The sequence below is a fragment of the Eublepharis macularius genome, chromosome 7, assembly GCF_028583425.1.
Source record: "Eublepharis macularius isolate TG4126 chromosome 7, MPM_Emac_v1.0, whole genome shotgun sequence".
In the NCBI taxonomy this organism is placed as follows: Eukaryota; Metazoa; Chordata; class Lepidosauria; order Squamata; family Eublepharidae; genus Eublepharis; species Eublepharis macularius.
The window spans coordinates 61,313,945-61,334,869 of NC_072796.1; positions in this window are offsets into that span (position 1 = coordinate 61,313,945).

Here is a 20,925-nt window from a genome sequence, read left to right on the forward strand (position 1 = left end):
CCTTGGTTACTGTATTTCCTCAGAGGGTTTGAAGATGGATCCATCTAAAATACAAGCGATCCAAGAATGGCAAACTCCCACCACCCGTAAAGAACTGCAGTCCTTCCTAGGTTTTGCCAACTTTTACAGAGACTTTATTGCAAATTTCGCGCAGATCACGCTCCCCCTAACAGAACTTTTAAAAACCAAAAATAAAGGGGACCAAGCAAAGAAACCCTCCTCCCGAATACCATGGACATCCGATTGCCAAACAGCCTTTGAATGCCTGAAAGAGCAGTTCATTACAGAACCCGTCCTCTCCCACCCCAACGAAAACTGCCCTTTCGTAGTGCAGGTCGATGCCAGCGATACAGCCATTGGAGCGATATTATTGCAGAAGGGGGAGGATGAAAGGCTGCGGCCTTGTGCATTCCTATCAAGGAAGTTCTCTGAGGCTGAGAGGAATTGGAATGTGTGGGAGAAGGAGGCCTTCGCTGTCAAAGCGGCTCTCACTAACTGGAGGCATTGGCTAGAAGGAGCGAAGCACCCTTTTGAAGTTTGGACTGATCATAAAAATCTGGAAGCCCTTCGAAGCCCTCGCAGACTAAATGCCAAACAATTGCGATGGGCGGAATTCTTTTCCAAATTTAATTTCACTTTGAATTACCTACCGGGCAAAACTAACTTTCTTGCAGACGCACTATCGCGCAGGCCCCAGCACAAAAGCAAAAGGGAGGAGACTATAGACACAGTCTTCTCGCCTACGCAATTGGGTGGCGTGGTGACTACCCGCAGCCGGACAAGCCAGCCCCTCCCGCACAGCCATGAGTGGAAAACGAAACTTAAAGCTGAAATAGAAAAGGAGGGGGGTAAAGCACCCAAAGCTAAGCTGATTCAATCCCCACAGGGGGATTGGCTTGCCGGAACCAAATTTTATGTCCCTGACAGCCTCAGGCGGGAGATCTTACAACGATGTCACGATGCCCCCACGGCCGGTCATTATGGATACCTAAAAACGTTACATTTAATACAACAACAATTCTGGTGGCCGGGCATGCGCAAAGACATTTCTCAATATGTTGGTTCCTGCCCCATTTGCCTCAGCGCCAAAACTCGGAAAGGGAAACCTCCGGGTCTCCTACAACCATTAGAAACACCTAACCGACCTTGGGAAATAATATCCATGGACTTTATCACTGATTTACCTAATTCGAAGGGACATAATTGCATTTTAGTAGTGGTAGATCTGTTCTCCAAGCAAGCGCATTTTATTCCATGCACTGCTGTGCCCACTGCTCGAAAATTGGCGGATTTATTCTTGAAACACATCGTAAAATTACATTCTTTTCCGTCCAAGGTGATTTCGGATCGCGGCGGACAGTTCGTTGCCAACTTCTGGCGGGAGCTTTTACAAATGTTGAATATTGAACAAGGAATCAGCTCAAGCCACCACCCACAAACCGACGGACAATCCGAAAAAACTAACCAGATCTTAGAGCAATTCCTTCGTTGCTACATTAATTTCCAACAAGATAACTGGGTGGACCTTCTCCCTCTTGCTGAATTCTCATACAACAACAGTGTACACGCTTCCACTGGGGAGGCCCCTTTCAAAGTCGTATATGGAGCTCACTTCAACCCTTTCCCGCTGGACGCTCCCCCTCTTCATTCCCCTAGTTCGCCGGATGTATCTTCATGGTGGGGAGAGGCCGCTCACCAATGGACTCTTATAAAACAACACCTCGAGAAAGCCAAGCAGGATTACAAAAAATACGCAGATCGCCATCGTGCGGCCAATTGGGATTTACATCCTGGAGATCATGTCTACATTTCTACCAAGAATTTGAAACTGGCCCAAACCAGCCGCAAACTAGCATTAAAATTCCTCGGACCTTTTCCTGTGCGCAAGGTAATCAATTTAGTGACTGTTGCCGTAAATTTACCCAAAAACTTGCGCCATGTGCATGATACGTTCCACATCAGTCTCTTAAAAAGAGCCCCAACTGATGACAAATGGCACGTCCAAGCTCCACCCATTCCAACTTTGATTGATGATCAAATACACTATGAAGTACAACAAATTCTGGACTCTAAATTCAAACGTAACCAACTTTTTTACCTCATTAGGTGGAAAGACTTTGATTCTGGTTATGATGAATGGGTGAACTCTGTACATGTTCATGCTCCTAGGTTAACAAAAGCGTTTCATACTCGCTACCCATACAAGCCGGGGGGAAGTTTGTTTTAAGGAGGGCAGAATGTCAGGTCCAGTATATATGTAAACTGTACTGACTCCATTTTCTAATGCTTTTAGTGCTTAAGTGTTTTCCCCACAGGTGCACCAGTTCCCGGGCCGACTTCTCACCATGCGAGATTGTTATGTCTAACACCGTTCCACCCAGGATTGGCCTTGAGAGAGAGCAACTTTCCTGAGACTGAAAGATGTTGTTTTGAGAACTATGGGGGGAGGCTGGTGCAGCTGGGAACTGTTACCTTGTACCTCATGCTTTGCTCTTCATTGGTAACAATGATCTTGTACCATCCTGAGTCTCCTATTCAGGACAGTGGACTATAATGAACCATTTCTACAGTAAAGTTTCCTTACTCAAACAATGGACTCTTGTTTGCTTGTAAAGGGGAATCTGTGAGAAGGACATTATTTAGCCACAGTCTGACATGGTTAAACAGGTAAGAATCAAATTTATTACTTTGTGATTAGTTCCTCAAATGATGAAGGGGTGGGGTGGGGGGAAGCACAAGATTTGTCAAACTGTCATTATTTGCTTTTTAAAAGAAGCCAGACCTCTGTCCCTCTTTACTGTGGCCTCACCACCCCACTGTTTAACTGTCTGCTTTGACAATTGTTTGGCTGTCCACAGGCAGATGCTTCTAAATTGAGAGTCAGTCTTTATAGCAGGAGGGGGCAAAAGCCAGTTCTCCACACAGTATTTATTCTGATGAATGGCTGCCTGCCATTTCAGCAGGAGAAAGGCATGGAAGCATACTACGGCAGAACAGAAAGGAATATTGCCACCCCATTCAGAAAAGAGACGGACACCAAGTTGGATCTAAGGGCCACTTTATTAACTTAATACAGACAAAACAAGCCAAACAGCGGCAAGGACCTAAAGCGGTACAGGTCAAGCCACGGTGTCCCACCTGGACCACCGCCTTGACCTGTCTGGGTGAGCCCCGAAGCCCCAGGTGGGACCCATCCGGCGGATGGGGCGGACCCAGCCGGCCAGGCAAATTTGGTCACCCCCCCTTTAAGCTCCTGACACCTCAGCCGTATAGCAGTGAGGGAAAGGACTCGCCGGCAGGGGTTCCCGAAGGCAGCCTGCCTGTGGGCCTGGCAGCCGTCACAGCAGTACCAGCCCTTTAGGCAGGCCTCTCTTCCCACACAGGGAAGCGCCAAGGGTGCTCACCGTCCTGCACCCTACTCCTACAAACCAGCCATGACTCACCTAACAGGCACCACCTCGCACCAAATTTCTCAATCCCCATACATCGATGCAAGGTAGGCGAAAAACCCCCCTTTACCCAAGCCAATACGGAAAGGGGGGGGGAAATTCCTACCTGGCTCCGAAACGGCAGCCGGCTACTCCTGCACCAATAACTTAGGGAGAGGCGGGTGGGCCGAGCGACTGAGCTGCAATGAGCTGGGAAGGGCAGAGCTGCGTCACAAGGCTCGCTCTGCCCTCCCAGCCACTCCTTATAAGGAATGGAGGGGGTGGTGCCGTCCATCCCTCAGGAGTGGCAATAAACGGCCCCTGGCTGAGCAGCGTAGCTGCTTGCCAGGAAGGGGCCGAATTGCCACCCCATTCAGAAAAGAGACGGACACCAAGTTGGATCTAAGGGCCACTTTATTAACTTAATACAGACAAAACAAGCCAAACAGCGGCAAGGACCTAAAGCGGTACAGGTCAAGCCACGGTGTCCCACCTGGACCACCGCCTTGACCTGTCTGGGCGAGCCCCGAAGCCCCAGGTGGGACCCATCCGGTGGATGGGGCGGACCCAGACGGCCAGGCAAATTTGGTCACCCCCCCTTTAAGCTCCTGACACCTCAGCCATATAGCAGTGAGGGAAAGGACTCGCCGGCAGGGGTTCCCGAAGGCAGCCTGCCTGTGGGCCTGGCAGCCGTCACAGCAGTACCAGCCCTTTAGGCAGGCCCCTCTTCCCACACAGGGAAGCGCCAAGGGTGCTCACCGTCCCGCACCCTACTCCTACAAACCAGCCAACGCCCGGGCCAAGCCTCTGCTTAGGCCCAGGCGCCCCACTGATGGCCTAAGGCCAACTGAAGTCCTTGCCGCAGATCATCAAGAAATATCTGGTTGCCTGTCTGAGACAAGTGCACCCCATCACCCCTGTAAAGGTTGGGGAATTCGGCCCTGATCCTGGGGTGAGGCAAATAAACGCCCAACCCCCTCCCTAAACCCTTTTGGATAGCCCGATTGGCTTTCATCCTGGCCCGCTCGATGGCCTGGCAATTTTCAGCCTCCCTCCAGACTCGCCGGGGGACCATAGCTGACCACATGATCAGCACCCCTGGCCAACGCGCCGCAATAAGGCGCATATCAGATAGCGCCTGGGAAGATAATGCCTTACCCTGCAGTAATCCCAAATCGTTTCCCCCTAAATGTATCACAAGGATGTGGGGTGGCGTGTCACACCCAACTCCAAACAACAATGGCAACAGGCCCGGCCACCGAAGGCCCCGCCGGCCACGCCATTCAACCGTAGCCCGGTCGCTAAGCCCCAGCTGGGACCCAACCGGCGTCCTGCGTGCTTGATGGGCAGCCCAGAATACAAAATTGTGCCCACATATCAAGATGCGCTGACGTCCAACCCGCGACGCAGGACCTAAGAAAAACAACAATTAGTAACATTTAAACATGCTTTAAAGGACGCACATAAGAGCGGTAAGCCGCAGACCGCCACCTACCAACCTTCTGGATAACCTGACCAGAATACCCCATAGCAGCAGCTGTCGAAGCCGCTCCAATTCTAAAGGAATGAGTTCCAAAACTCACCCCCTGCAGTCCAAGCGCCGCCAGAGCTCACTTAGTCACTGCCCAGAACTGGTAGCGAGTTAAGGGGAAGCCATCTAGGTGCCGAAAAAGGCATCCCTGCCCACTGCCCCTCACTTGCCAATACCTCTTCAATGCACGGACTGGGCACAGCTCCGCTTCGGAGCAAGATCCCAACCGAATGCAAGCCCCCTTACGCATCTGGTCTGTTTTAGACCAACGTATTGTCAGAGAAACCGAATCCCCCTTAAAGGTTAGGTCGCTAGCCATAAGAGCGCGGCCAGAGGTATCCTTACAAGACGAAGCTACCAGCTCCCCAACCCGGAGGGCCCCAAAAAAGGCAGTCAACGCAGCCGCGTGAAAGAGCCTCGCCTCATAACCAGAGGTACAAACTGTTTTCCAAACCGCACTAAGGCCCCTAAGCACAGACGGAGAAATGGGTTGACGCGGATCCTTATGGACCGCACCCTCCCTGGCCCAACCTTCGAGCATCTTCCGTACCCGGAAATCGCCCGTGGCCTCAGGCAATCCCCGAGCTTTGCTAACAAAGGCCAGGGCGGCCAGTTGCCCCTTAATGGACTTCACTGCCAGCCCCCGAGCCTTCTGGTGTACACAGAACTGAAGAATGTGCTCCACCGGAATGGGCCAAGTATCCTCAATCCCAGCTTCCCGTCTGAACCCCTACCAACTGGCCTACCGCTCTCCAATACGCCCTCCGAGTACTGGGCGCGATGGCTAGCTGGATGGCGCGGCACGCCTCAACCTCCCAAGCAGCCAAAGCTCTGGAGGCATCACTGCCGGACGAGAATCTGCCTCTGGGGCAAGCTGCCAAAAACGCTCCATCTGTTGGCGAGACAAAGCATCTGCCACGCCGTTGCACACGCCAGGAACGTGCCTAGCCTTAAACAAAATATTGCGCCGGAGGCACAATAACGTAAATGCCCTCACCAATCGCATAACCCTGGGGGACTTTGAGGACAAGGAATTGACAACGTGCACCACAGCCAAATTGTCACACCAAAAGTGGACAGTGTGGTTCGCCAGCTCCTCACCCCATAAATGGACTGCTACCAGAATGGGAAAAAACTCTAAAAAGGTCAAGTCTTTAACCACATCTGATGCCAGCCAATCTGCAGGCCACTGCTCAGCGCACCAGTGCCTTCGGAAATAAACTCCGAAGCCAGTGGAACCCGAGGCGTCAGACGTGACTTGCAGCTCAGCCTCGAGCAACAAATCATCCCGCCAAAAGGTAATACCATTAAAGTTGCTCAAAAATTCCGACCAAACCTCTAAGTCAGCATGCATGCCACCCGTCACACGCAACCTGTGATGGGGTGCACGCAGGCGAGCCATGGCGTCACAAAAGCGACGCAAAAACGGCCTACCAGGTGCAACAGCTTTGCACGCAAAATTAAGGTGCCCAACGAGCTGCTGCAACTCAACCAAAGAAGCCTTGTGCTTACCCTTGAAGTCCCGCAGACGGGCCCTAAGGTCCTCAACTTTATCCAAAGGCAATCGTAAAGATTGCTGAACAGTGTCCAACTCAATACCCAAGAAGGTGAGAACCGTAGAGGGGCCCTCCGTCTTCTCGTGAGCCAATGGAACCCCAGCTCATCAGCCAGCTCAATAAAGGTGGCCAAAAGCCTGGCACATTGAGACGACTGTGCCCACCCAACGAATAAAAAATCATCTAAATAGTGGGCGGAGTCACTGCAAGCGGCACGCCTCCTCAATTCCCACTCCAGGAATGAGCTGAAGCGCTCAAAGGCTGCACAAGACACGGATCAACCCATCGGTAGGGCACGGTCCATGTAATACTCACCTTCAAAGGCAAACCCCAAAAGCTCAAAGTCCAGCGGGTGGACCGGGAGAAGACGAAATGCAGACTTAATATCGCATTTCGCCAGCTCCGCGCCCACCCCACACCTGCGCACTACCTGCACAGCCTGATCAAAAGAGGTGTACCGGACAGAGCATAAATGCTCTGGAATGGCATCATTAACTGAAGCCCCTTTAGGATAAGAAAGGTGATGGATGAGGCGGTACTCACCCGCCACCTTCTTGGGGACCACCCCCAAAGGAGACACCCTAAAATTGGGGGTTGGAGGGGTTGCAAACGGCCCCAAAACTCTGCCCTCCGCACATTCTTTTTGGATTTTATGCCTGACAATTTCCTCCATGCCGCAAACTGAACGTAAATCTCGGCCATAAATGGGGCCCTAGAACCCTGAACGGGGATTCTGAAACCATCCCTAAAACCTTCCAACAAATAAACTGCATCATCCTTAAGAGGATAATAACGTAACAGGCGTTCAAGGACCCTCAGCTTTACCGGGCTGGGGCCCTTTTCCAGGCGGCTGCTGGCCGCCGGAACCGCCAGCACCTTGCTTTTTGCCTCCCCACCCTTGCCGGGCTTTACCGCACGCATTGTAGGGGTGCTGGCCCCCACAAGATGGGCATTCATGCCGGAATCGGCAAGGTTTTCTAGGGCAGGTTCCTTTATAAGCATACTCCCAGCAGAGCAGCCGGGGTTGAACCTGCTGCCCCGCTCCGCCGCGGGTATTGGATGATTGGGTGTTGCGAGAAACTACATGGCCGCTGTCCGAACGATCCCCTAGGTTAGGCTTAGCAGGGGACATCACCGACAACCACAGCTGTTGGTGAATGCGGTCCCACGGTAGGCTGGGGTTCATAGCCGCCCGCATACGGAACTCCTCATCGTACTGCATCCATGCAGCACCTGAGAAGCCCGTATAACCTTTCAAAATGATGTCGAGGTACTGAAACAGAGACGCAGCCCGACTGGGCTGCGCCCTGGCAATTACCCCAGCATAAATCAAGAAGCCAGGCAGCCACTTGTTCCAGGTCCTATCAACCCGCCTCCTTTTCAAACGTTCCTTGTCTCTATCATCCATCTCGTCCTTGTCCTTCTTCTCTAACTCATGATAGAGAAGGGAAAAGACGTCCACATACTCCCCACGAAGAATTTTCTCCCTCGTGGCCTGCGCCAGATGGTCGCCTAATGGAAGGGCCGTATCACCAAAAGGCAGAGCATGAAAAGGAACCTGGCCATAGTTCAGTGCCGGGTAAGGATAATATCCCCAAGGGCCGGCCGAAAAGCCAGGCCAACCAAAAGGAGTACCCCCCCAAACCTGAAGGGGAACCGCCTGCTGTTGCTGCGCACCTGGAGGAATGCTCTGATTGAAAGCGAGCTGCCCCCCACCCGCAAGAGCGGCTGCGGCAGTGGATGGGGCATCCTGTACTCCACTGATTGACCCGCTGGCTGTTCCCTGCGCCCACGGGCCCCAAGGCCACGGGTAAGTGTGGTGAGGTGCATGATCCTTACCAGTCGCCTCTACTGGGTCCACGGCCACTGCCACAGGTGGTAACTCCTCCGGCACATCCACAACTTCAGCCACCGGTTCCTGGACCTCAGACACCGTCGCTGCATGGCCACCACTGGCTCCAGCCGCCGGGGATCCGGTAGTGCCCTCCAAAGCGGCTAAACGACGCAAAATATCACGATTAGTTGCGTCCCTAGCTGCCCGCCGCACAGGCCGTACCGCACGTCCCCCTTGCTGCGCAGAGGCCTTGTCCCCTTTGGACTGCTCAAGAGCCTCTAGGCGCCTCAAAATATCCTGCTGGTCCCCCAAGGAATCATCCTCATCAGATGACGAAAGAGCTGGGGGAGGGGGCCGCTTAGACGGTGCCCTCCTAGCAGGCTGCTTCCCCTTGGAAGTTCCCCTGCCTTTCTTGGGAGCCATACTCCAGGCACCCACTCGTATAATACTAAGCACCCAAGACAACTTCCCCCAGGCAAAAGGCCGGGTCCAAACCCCAACCCACCAAGCAAGGCTAACCCTGCTTAGCTTCCAAGATCTGATGGGACATGTAAGTCGCCTGTGAGGCAACAGTGGACCAGGACGTCCTTACTTGGACCCACTAACCACTAGGCAATGCTCCCTGGCCACGTGGTAAACTAAAGGAAGGTGCCAGCCACCGAAGGCAAGCAATGAGACTCCAACCACCCTTCTCCCTAGGCCACACTGCCTCCCTGTGCAGCAGCAACCTGAATGGCTGACCAAACAGGGCCGCACACAAAATGGCCGCCGGCCAGTAGCAATGCCAAAATGGCGGCCGGCAACAGAGGGCTATCCCACGGGTCCTCCCCCCAGTGCACCCGAACGACCCGAACAATGGCGTCCTCCCCCCAAGGCCAAGCTGTGCGGCCGAGTTAAGGAAGGCTCCCAGGGCACACCGGGTGGTAGCCTCCTAGCCGCGCCGCGCCTCTGACGACCGGCACACTTCAGCGCCGCAGAACGGCCCGCCCAACCTCCCAAGCCGTCCCGTGGCCAAGAAGCCTTATGCTTTCCGGCTAGGGTGCACTACGCTCGCGTGCACCCAGCCAACAAATTGAAGAGCCACGCGGCCGCGCTGAGCCTCCGCCGGCCAGCGCAATCCCAAGCTCCGGAGCGACCCTCAAGCCTCCAGAGCCGCCCCGGTGAAGATCCGCCGCGCGTCGCCTCCGTCGCTCTCCCTGCGCGCAGGCAAGCACCAGGCCAACGCCTAAGCACAGGGCCCTCAGTCGCTCGCAGGAGGCGTCCTCCTGTACCGAGCGACTGAGCTGCAATGAGCTGGGAAGGGCAGAGCTGCGTCACAAGGCTCGCTCTGCCCTCCCAGCCACTCCTTATAAGGAATGGAGGGGGTGGTGCCGTCCATCCCTCAGGAGTGGCAATAAACGGCCCCTGGCTGAGCAGCGTAGCTGCTTGCCAGGAAGGGGCCGAAATGCTCCGCCAGCACTTTGCAGAGATATTTGCCCATTTGCAAGAAGTTTCTGACTTAGGTTATAAACAATGAGCCACCATTGGTTTCATGTGAACAGCATTAGCCAAAATGTAAAGGACTGGTTTGTTTGATTTGGCATACATATTACAGTTAAGGGAAACATGATAATGAGCTCTCTGATCTATTATCTTTTAATCTATTGGGTTACTTAATTTGGAAATGTGCAGCTATGGCAGAATGTTGCATTTACATGTTCTCATTACTAATTAAGTCCTCATCTATACAACTTTTTTTAATTAAAAATTAATTGTACAATTTATGTCCTTAGTTTAGCCATATATTGAAACCACACCAATTTGACCCAATACGGTACACAGAAGCTCTAGGTACAACCTACTCAAACCACTGCCAACCAATTTATTCCCATTTGTTTAGGTGGAAACAGAATAAATACCTCAGTGCTATGTTATCTGGAATAAAGGAATATTCTGTGTGAATTTTTGATGTGTAACTCCCCAAAATTTGCTGTATAAAGACAACCATTTCAGTACACAGTTAAAGTAGACGACTACCTTAGATTTACACATATTTAATATCACTGAAAGGGAATCCAAGCTGTTCCATTCATCTAGGTCAATCTTTCATTCCATTTCTCTAGTCTAGTGAATCTGAAATTCTGTTCTGGGAAACACTGTCACATATCAAGGGTTCTTCAGTTACAAGATCAGTAATCGCAGACATTTCCTGAAAGACAGCTTGTCTTAATCACCAGTCTTCTTTGAAGATACAATGTATACATCCATGTAGAGCAGTGGTGATATTAAACAGTCCAGCAGTGGTTAGCTAACATTGCAATGAGTTCTTACAAACACATCACAAATACATTGTGCTGACTGTGCAGGCATAACAAACAGGACATGTATCTAATATTATGATTTAAAAGATGCATCAGACTGTGCAGGTACCAAGAGAGAATGAAGTCCTTGATAAGTAGATGAATTTAATGACCCAACTATGATTCCAATTATCACATGTCCTATTCTCCAGTAATCAAGAAAATGTAATTTGCAGACTGCACCAGTATAAAAAACAGTGATTTATTTGTTACATTGATGCAACTTGTTCTTGCAGCATGTGCATATTATACAGGTACAAAGCTACTTGTCACAATCCTCAAGATAAATTTCAACAAATACTAATGATATGATACTGTATCAGACTGCGCTTTTTAAAAGCTTAGAAGTACTGTACAAACAGCTGAAGAACTGTGAACAGTTAATTCTTCACAGAAACAGAGTGTCTTAAGTGACAAGCTATTCCAAGGAATCTGATTGGGTAGCATGAGCTGAACAGAGAAAGACTTCTGAATTGGATGCTGGGGAGAGAAGAGTCAAGTACTCACCCCTAGCTGAGAGGAGTCAAGTACTGACAGTTTGGATACTCAGCCATGACTGAGAGCAGTTTAACACAGACAGGAGAACTGGGGGAAAGTTGGCAAGGAAGTCTGGGAAGTCAATGAAGACTCCCATTCAGGCCAAAGAAAGGGGATAGACAGGGCTTTTATTCTAGGAAAAGAGGTGGTGGAACTCAGTGGGTTGCCCTCAGCGGCACGGAGAGCAATCTAAACTCCCCTCTGTCTGGAGATCAGGGGGCAGGGCCACCAGTCATGTGACCATTTTCAAGAGGTTCCGGAACTCCGTTCCCCTGCATTCCCCCTTAAAAAAACCGCTGGGGATAGATCTTCTAGTGAGAGGAGAATTTTCCTACCCAGTCAAACAGGGAGTTAGCTCTGAAGAGTGAAGGGATCCCTAGTCTGGTGTGGTTAGAAACTGCCTTTGGAGACCTTGAGTCAGTTAAAAACTCAAGACGAATACTGGCGTTTCAAAAGAAGGGCTTTGGATATTGGAAAGAGGCTACCAGCCTTCTTAAAACCAAAAGATTAAGAGAATACTCAAAGAAAGTGTACTAGAGTGATTGAAAAAACACTGGAACAAAAGCCTCCCTATATAAAAAATTAAGTAGCAGTGAAGAGTTTAAGAATCTCTTGTCAGTTTGAAACATAAGAACTAAAGTCTGTGCATATACTGATTTTACTGCAGCATTTATATTGAGTTACCTCTGAAATTTTCAACCTCTTATTTCACCTGACCTTTCCCCTCTATGTTAAATTAAACATTAAGTTATTTTTAATGTAAAAAGACCACTAGTGCCATTTAAGCTATTTAAGACACAAAAGAGGGGGGTGTCATAGATTCTAGAGGTGTGCAAAAAAAAAAATCGGAAACAGAAAAAAAGAGTCAGAAAAAGGATTCCCAAAGTGGCAAGCTTATTTCACCCGATGGGATGGGTAGGAGTGAACCCCCTCCTTCCCCTCCCATTGGGTGAAATAAGCCATGGGGGGGGAGTTCAAACCCCACCAAGCAGATCAGCTGCTTGGCGGGGTTTGTGGCTTGCCCGTTAAACTACATCTGCATTGCGGGGAAACCCCCCATGACCCAGGTGAAGCACAGAAGGGCCCTTTCCAGCTGGCTGGAGGAAGGGGGGAGAGTTTGAAACCCCTGACAAGTGGCTGAGTCAGGGATCTAAATGTCCCCCTTCGTGCCGCTCCACAGCAACATGGAGAGGGAAATTTAAACCCCGGCAGGCTGCACTCAGCTGCTTATCGGGAACCCCCCAACAAACAGCTGATCGGCGGTTTAAATGTCCCTCTCCCTCCTGCTGCTCAGTGGCATGGAGAGGGACATTTCAGACCCTTGACCCAAAGCTTCCTGAAGCTACACAAATAGCTATGGAAACCTTTGGTTTGGGGTTCCTAAAATGGAAATCCTGAATCCATTTAGGAAATCCTGAATCTTTGTGAATCGGGTCCGATTCGGGTATTTTTCCTGAATCAGAAACCCGAAGGGCACATCCCTAATAGACACCCTTAAGAGTTCATCCTGCAGAACTTTATTCAAAGTAAGTTGCTTTGTAATATTTTTCACTGCAATCAAATCGTTCTCTGCTTGCCAGATATTTCCTCCACATTACATTTTATACACTGCAGCACAGCTTGGCACAACTCTTGTATTGTCTATATTAACTTTTTAATTACATGGTCTAGAATTTACTTTAATCTAATTAATCCAAGTTAACTAATTGATTCTTTGATTCTAACCACATTTATATGGAATTACCTCTAGTAGAAAGTTAAATACTAAATGAATTTAAGGGAAGCCAACATGTAATCCCAAAAAATTAAGGGTGATTGAAGTTGCTGTGTCCCTAATGCTAGGCATCAGAATAAAGAGGCAGTGCAATTTAAAACAGCACAATTTAATAACTCAGGCTCTTTCTTTGAATATGGAACTGCAGTAACAACTTCCTTTTCCCCCTCTGTTCTTGTCCAGACTATCAATGCAATCCTGTGGAGAGTTACTCCAGTCTAAGCTCGTTGACTTCATTGACTTGGACTGGACTAGTTGAAAACACTGGCCTAATTTAAAGGAACAGCATTGTCCCAAACACCACAGAAGTATTTGGTCCAAATACAGACAATGAAATATTGCTTGAATACCAGTGGGGGGCCAGCACTGGAACAGAAGAATTAGCACTGTTCTCTGCTATATGAACTGCATTTGCCACCCCAGTTGGAATAAAGAGGCAGACACAAGGCTTGGGTAATAAAGGGCCACTTTTTATTTTGGCAACAACATGAACTGCAACAACTAAAACCCTGGCAAGGGCCTAACCAGCAGTACAGGTCAAGCCCTGTGGTCACTCCCCTGGACCCCGCCTTGACCTGTCTGGGTGAGACCCGCTGCCCCAGATGCGAGCCATCCAAATGCATGGCTGAGATCCGGCCAGCCTGGTGGATGGTTTCCCCCTTAAAGCTCCAAGCACCCCCGCCATGGAACCTGAGGGAAAGACTTGTCCAGGGGGTCCCACCAGGCAGCCTGCCCTCTAAACTGCCCACTGTAAAGCATGCCAGCTGATCCTGACAGGCCCCTAATATCCCCATCAATGGAGATGTGCCAAGGGTACTCATCATCCCGCTAACATCCCCCCAACTAAATCATGCCAATGATGGCCTATACAATAATATTACAGTGTATTTATGTAATCATGATATGTTCAAGAATCTTAATTGTCTATCTCATATCCCAGTCCAATCCAAACAAGAGACTCAGCGCCCTGTTCCCATGAATCCTTTAGGAACTAGGCAAAAAGTGTGAAAGAAATGGTAAATGCATATTGATTTATGTCCATCATTGTTTTTTCTTATATAGGTGACACTCAAGATGTTGCATCTAGGATCCCACTGGAAGCAGCCCAGACTGCAGCCGGTTAGATGGCAGATTTCATCATTCAGACTTCCTCAGGGGCTGGAGGATCGCCTAAATGAGTGTGAATGTTTCTCAAGACCCAGAGAGAAAATGACGTGGACACAATGGCTGGGTCTTGAGAAACATTCACACTCATTTAGGCGATCCTCCAGCCCCTGAGGAATACAATACATGATAGTGTAAAAACATACAGTGGCTTGCTCAGCCAGATCCATGGCTTCTGGTGTTGTTATCAGGTGTCATGCCTGATTACATTCAACAGCTCTTCCTCAGGATAAAAAGAGAAAAATTGAGGATTTTCCCTTTGAGGGCACATTGCTGTTTTCAGGGGAAAACTACGACTCCTTGAACCAATGAAGAAAAATCACCAAACTGCAAAGTCTCTTGGTATCACCTTCCCAACCACAACTACTAAGCCTGGACATCAAGATCCTCAAACTTACTAGCATCATCTCAGAAGGTATCCCTACTGTCAGCCTTATGGTCAAAGGTCCTATATGTCAGCTCAATGCCATACCACCAGGAATATGTTGAACCAAGAGCGAAACTAACCCAACCACATTCTCCAAGCCTGCTTCTGAAGGAAACAAATCTATGTTCTGACTAACTGACTCTGAGTTGAACACTCCTGGGTTCTTTTTGGACAGATTATATCTTTTTGTTTCTCTATGGGATGCTGTAAGTAACTCTTGAGTGCCTATATAATTTTCTGAGTACCCACCATTGTCTATGCCCCTCTGGTGCAGGATCCTATTCTCCTGCCCTCAAGGAGGCCAAAAGTGGCCCAAAGTGGCCAAAAGTGCCTTTTCACAGAATTCTCTCCCCCTCTGGGATTTTTCTCCAGCTATTTCCTAGTAGAAAAGAAGTATAGGGGTGTCAGGCCGGAATAAGTTTAGTAAAGTTCAAAAGTTTCACAATGCATAGTTCCACATCTCTATTCATCCTAATCACAGGAAGTATCTTCATTTTAAATGTGGAGGCAAACGTTTCTAAAGGTACTTCTCTGGAGGGGACTTCCGGCTTGGAGTTCATGGAGGGCTGAAGCAGCTCAGGGAGCTGGGCTGTCTGTGCTGCTGTTTGTGAGGGCTAGTGGGGTGCCAACTGCCCATAGCCCCCTGTTTTGAGGTGCAGAACAGGCAAGTACGCTCAAGACCCCGAGAATGTGAGGTTCTTGGCTGTGGGGGGGGGGTCTACACAATGATAACCCATCCAGACTTGAGACCCTGCTCGTAGACAGGTGGCAAAGATCTCTGCAGTAGCTCTGGAGTCAAGTTTTTGGCTTAAGACCTCCGTACCCAAGCTTCAGCACTAAACTGGGAATACTGGAATATCGTAACTACTGAAACAGTGATTACAACCCATAAAGAAGATTTAATAAGGTAAAGATTGCTATCTCTTTATGTGAGAAGAAAAATGGTAAAAGAAACTGAATAAAATTAGAAGACAAAAATTGCAAAAGACTTAACTTACTGTGAATATTCTGGCAAAGTAACTGAGAAAAAAGAATTTTTTAGAGAGGAGCTAATGCGGAAAATAGATTATTGTTTACATACCTGCGACTTGTAAGAGATAGCAAAGTGTGAGAAAGTTGAAACATTGCGAGAAACGCTGTGTCGAGAAGAGAAACTGGAAGTGCGTCAGTGCAATAGAAAGACTGGCTGGAAGTGGCCTCTGAGGAACCGGAAAAGGACATGCACCATTTTGAAGAAGGAAAGAGTTTGACCTCAAATTGGGCAGAAGTAGGACATTTTGGATAAGGGAAAGGGCATAAACTTCAAGTAAAAACCATAGAGAAAAGATGCCCGACATTTTGGATGCTAAGATCGCAAATTTTTAAAAGACTTTGTTAGAATTTGATGCTTAAGGTGAGGAAAGTAAATCAGCCATGCCACGGAGTTAAGGAAAAGAGCGGACTCGTGGGAGCGAGGTAAGGCAAGCCCCACGATGTCGAAGAAAGAATGGCAAACGGCGCTGGACAGTCTTGATAAAAAAGTCACAGAGGGGAATAAGGAGATCAAAGATATGATGCAAGAGATTGTGAAAGACATTAAGGAGCTTAAAGAGACTTTTAAATCAGAGATGGTGGAGCTGGTTAAAAATATTGATGAGGTCAAGAAAGAATTACAATCGACACAGCAGAAAGTTAAAACAGTGGAAGATGAAACTGACAAGTTGGCTGTATCACACAGGATAGAAACCAAGGGTTTGAAAGAGAGAATGGCCATGGCGGCATGTAAGCATATGGAAAAACAACTTAGATTTTGCGGAGTCCCAGAAGTGGAAGGGAAATCAACCCAAGAGCAGATTTCAGAAGTACTAGCAGAATTTTTGAATAAGGAACCGGAGGAAGTGGCAGCCTTTCTGGATGTGACATACAGAATCAACTCAAAATATGCAGCACAAAAAAACCTACCAAGGGATATAATAATCCAATTTACAATGAAAAGAACAAGAGAAGAGATTGTGAGTAAGCAATTTCAAAACCCTCTGGAAATTGGTGGAAAAGGAGTGAGAATAATGAAGGAACTTCCTAGGGGGGTTTGTTGGAGAGGAAGAAATACAGAGAACTAGTACAAATGTTGAAAGAAGTGAACATCAGATATAGATGGGAAATACCAGAAGGATTGAGTTTTGAGTTTTGTGAGACCAGAAGAACACTCAGATCTGGACAGGAGATGGAAATGTTCATAAAGGACTATGAAAAAGACTTACCCAAAAGATCTAAAATTTGATAATGGAGTGCAAAATTATATCTTGGAACGTAAACGGACTAAATTCAACTTCGAAACGTAAAGCTACTTTCCACTGGCTATCTAAACAACATTGTAATATAATTTGTTTGCAGGAGACACATATTAGGAAACAGGATGTGAAATATTTAAAATTTGCTAAATTGGGGAAAGAATTTGCAGCGGCGTCAAAGCAGAAAAAAAGAGGAGTTGTTTTATATATTAAAGATGAGCTGCAACCGAGAGTGATTTTAAATGATCCGGAAGCTAGATATATAGCAGTGGAAATAATTTGGAACGCAAAGAAAATACTTTTGATTGGGATTTATGCACCGAATGGAGCTAAAGAGAACTTTTTGAAAGACTTACAGAACCAATTGGATGGACTGACATATGCTCAAATAATTCTGGCAGGTGATTTTAATGGAGTAACAAATTTGGATGATGATAAAAAAACGAAAGGTGCTCATAAAAAAAAGAGGACTTTTGCCAAAATCCTTTTTTGGAATTAAAGATCAGGAAAATTTGGAGGATGTTTGGAGAAGAAGTAACCCTAAAATAAAACAATATACGTTTTACTCGGCGAGGCACTCGACACTATCAAGAATTGATATGATCTGGGCCTCTAAAGATCTGGCGGTATGGACTAAGGAGGCGGAAGTAATGCCTAAGGTAGGCTCAGATCACAATCCAGTAATGTGGAAATTTGGAAAAGGCACCAAAAGACGAGGATGGAGGATAAATGAAGACCTGCTGCAATCAGAAGACAATACAATGCTACTACAAAGACAGACCAAATTCTTTATACAATATAATCTAAATAAAGGCGTTTCGACTGACAAAGTATGGGATACCTACAAAGCAGTAATCAGAGGAACTTTAATGGATTCAAACGCAAGAGACAAAAGGAGAAAAGAAGAAAAAAGGCAAGAAATTATGGAAAAGATAAAGGCCAAGGAGTTACAATTAAAGAAAAGACCTGGGAAGAAGTTGTATCAAGAAATAAAAATTCTGCAAGAACAGTTGAGAGTAATGAACAATAAAGAATTAGAGTGGGAATTGAAAAAATTGAACCAAAAATCATTTGAAGGGGCGAATAAACCTGGGAAATATTTAGCGTGGCAATTGAAAAAGAAAAGGGAGAAAAAAGTAATAACTAAGATTCAAGAAGATGGCAAGACGTTAATAGACCAACTGGCCATAAGTAGAGCCTTCTTTAAGTATTATGCAAAGTTGTATCAAAGGAAAGAAGTGGATTTGGATGCTATTGACCAATATCTGAATAAGATCAACTTACCAATACTATCAGAAAAATGGAAGGAAAAATTAAATGCAGAAATAATGGAAATGGAAATAAAAGAGGCTATCTGGTCGACTAAGTTAGGGAAGGCACCAGGTCTGGATGGAATTACAGCTAGATTCTACAAATTATTGGAAAACGAACTGGTACCTTTTCTGAAAGAGGTAATGAATGCAATTTTAAAAGGACAAAAGATACCAGAGTCTTGGAATGAGGCCAACATATCATTGATTCCAAAAGGAAATCAAGATTTGAGTAACGTCAAGAATTATCGACCTATTTCGTTGTTAAATAATGATTACAAAATTTTTGCAAAAATTTTGGCGGAGAGATTAAAGGACTGGTTAGTTGAGATTATTGCAGAAGAGCAAGCAGGGTTCCTTCCAAACAGGCAAATCAGAGACAATTTGAGAACTGTAGTAAATGCTATAGAATACTATGACAAACATTGTGAAAGGGAAGTTGGTTTCTTCTTTGTGGATGCAGAAAAAGCGTTTGACCATTTGAACTGGAATTTTATGTTTGCCACAATGGAAAGGTTGCAAATGGGAAAAGATTTTATTCAAGTAGTAAAAGCAATATATAGAGACCAATGTGCGGCAATTGTAGTAAATGATGAGCTAACAAAAAAAATGGAAATAAGAAAAGGTACAAGACAGGGGTGCCCATTATCTCCATTGTTGTTCATCTTGATTTTGGAATTGTTATTGATTCAAATAAGAGAAGATGAGGCTATAAGAGGCATAAGGATTAAAGAATTTACCTACAAGGTTAGAGCTTTTGCAGATGATGTGATGGTCATAGTGGAAGATCCAATACAAAATATGCCAAAGTTGCTTGATAAGATAAAAGAGTTCGGAGATCTGGCTGGATTTTATGTTAACAAGAAGAAATCAAAGATACTATGTAAGAATATGACTAAACAAAAGCAGCAAGAATTAACGGAAATTACTGATTGTGAAGTAACACATAAAGTTAAATATCTTGGAATTGAGTTAACTGCGAAGAATATTGATTTATTTAAGAATAACTATGAAAAGCTATGGCAACAGATTGATAGAGATATGATTAAATGGAATAAACTAAATCTATCATGGCTGGGAAGAATAGCGGCAGTTAAAATGAATGTGTTACCACGGATCACGTTTCTATTACAAACAATTGGGTGGTACCGTTTGAAGTGGTTGATCCGAGAGCTATCTACAATGAAGAACAATGTTTACCCTATAAAGAGATATTGATTATGGAACAGAAAATGATCAGAATTAAATCGGAGGAAGAGTTATCTTCTTGTATTGTCGAAGGCTTTCACGGCCGGAGAACAATGGTTGTTGTGGGTTTTCCGGGCTGTATTGCCGTGGTCTTGGCATTGTAGTTCCTGACGTTTCGCCAGCAGCTGTGGCTGGCATCTTCAGAGGTGTAGCACCAAAAGATAGAGATCTCTCAGTGTTGACAGAGAGATAGAGAGATGCATTGTCGAAGGCTTTCACGGCCGGAGAACGATGGTTGTTGGGGGTTTTCCGGGCTGTATTGCCGTGGTCTTGGCATTGTAGTTCCTGACGTTTCGCCAGCAGCTGTGGCTGGCATCTTCAGAGGTGTAGCACCAAAAGACAGAGATCTCTCAGTGTCACAGTGTGGAAAAGATGTAGGTCATTTGTATCTACTCAGGAGGGGTGGGGTTGAGCTGAGTCATTCTGTAAGAGTTTCCCAGGGTGTGGAATGCTAATGGCGGGAGGCTTCACTGAATCCTGAGGAGGTTCTTTTGCATATGGATTGGTGCTTGATGTGCTAATCTTCTCTGCAGGGCTATTGTCGGGTGTGGAGTGTTTTGTTGGCCTGGTGTTTTTCAGAACTGGAGCCCATGCTCTGTTCATTCTTAAGGTTTCTTCTTTCCTGTTGAAATTTTGCTTATGCTTGTGAATTTCAATGGCTTCCCTGTGCAGTCTGACAAAGTAGTTGGAAGTGTTGTCCAGTATTTTGGTGTCCTGGAATAAGATACTGTGCCCTGTTTGAGTTAGGCTATGTTCAGCCACTGCTGATTTTTCAGGCTGTCCAAGTCTGCAGTGTCTTTCATGTTCTTTTATTCTTGTCTGGATGCTACGCTTTGTGGTCCCGATGTAAACTTGTCCACAGCTGCAGGGTATACGGTATACTCCTGCAGAGGTGAGGGGGTCTCTGCTGTCTTTTGCTGATCGTAGCATCTGTTGTATTTTTCGGGTGGGTCTGAATACTGCTTGAAGGTTATGCTTTTCCATAAGATCTCTATCTTTTGGTGCTACACCTCTGAAGATGCCAGCCACAGCTGCTGGCGAAACGTCAGGAACTACAATGCCAAGACCACGGCAATACAGCCCGAAAAACCCACAACGACCATAGTTATCTTCTTGTTACGGATGGTTCCAATATAGACAGATCAGAGACCTTTATAATTCAGATTGTTCAAAAGAAGGAATTAAATGGGAAAACTCAGAATTGGAAGAGACTATACTACAAGAAAGCAAAAAGAAGATATCTAAGATTTATAAAATACTTTTGAAATGGTATACAGAGGATGAGACTGTCAAAGTACAGATGGTGAAGTGGGCAATTAATTGTCATAAAGAAATAACAATGGAATCATGGGAATATTTATGGAAAACTACACTGAAAATTTCAACTTGTACCAGTATTAAAGAGAATGTTTATAAAACGATCTATAGATGGTATTTAACGCCAAAGAAGATTGCTGGTTGTTGTGGGTTTTCCGGGCTGTATTGCCGTGGTCTTGGCATTGTAGTT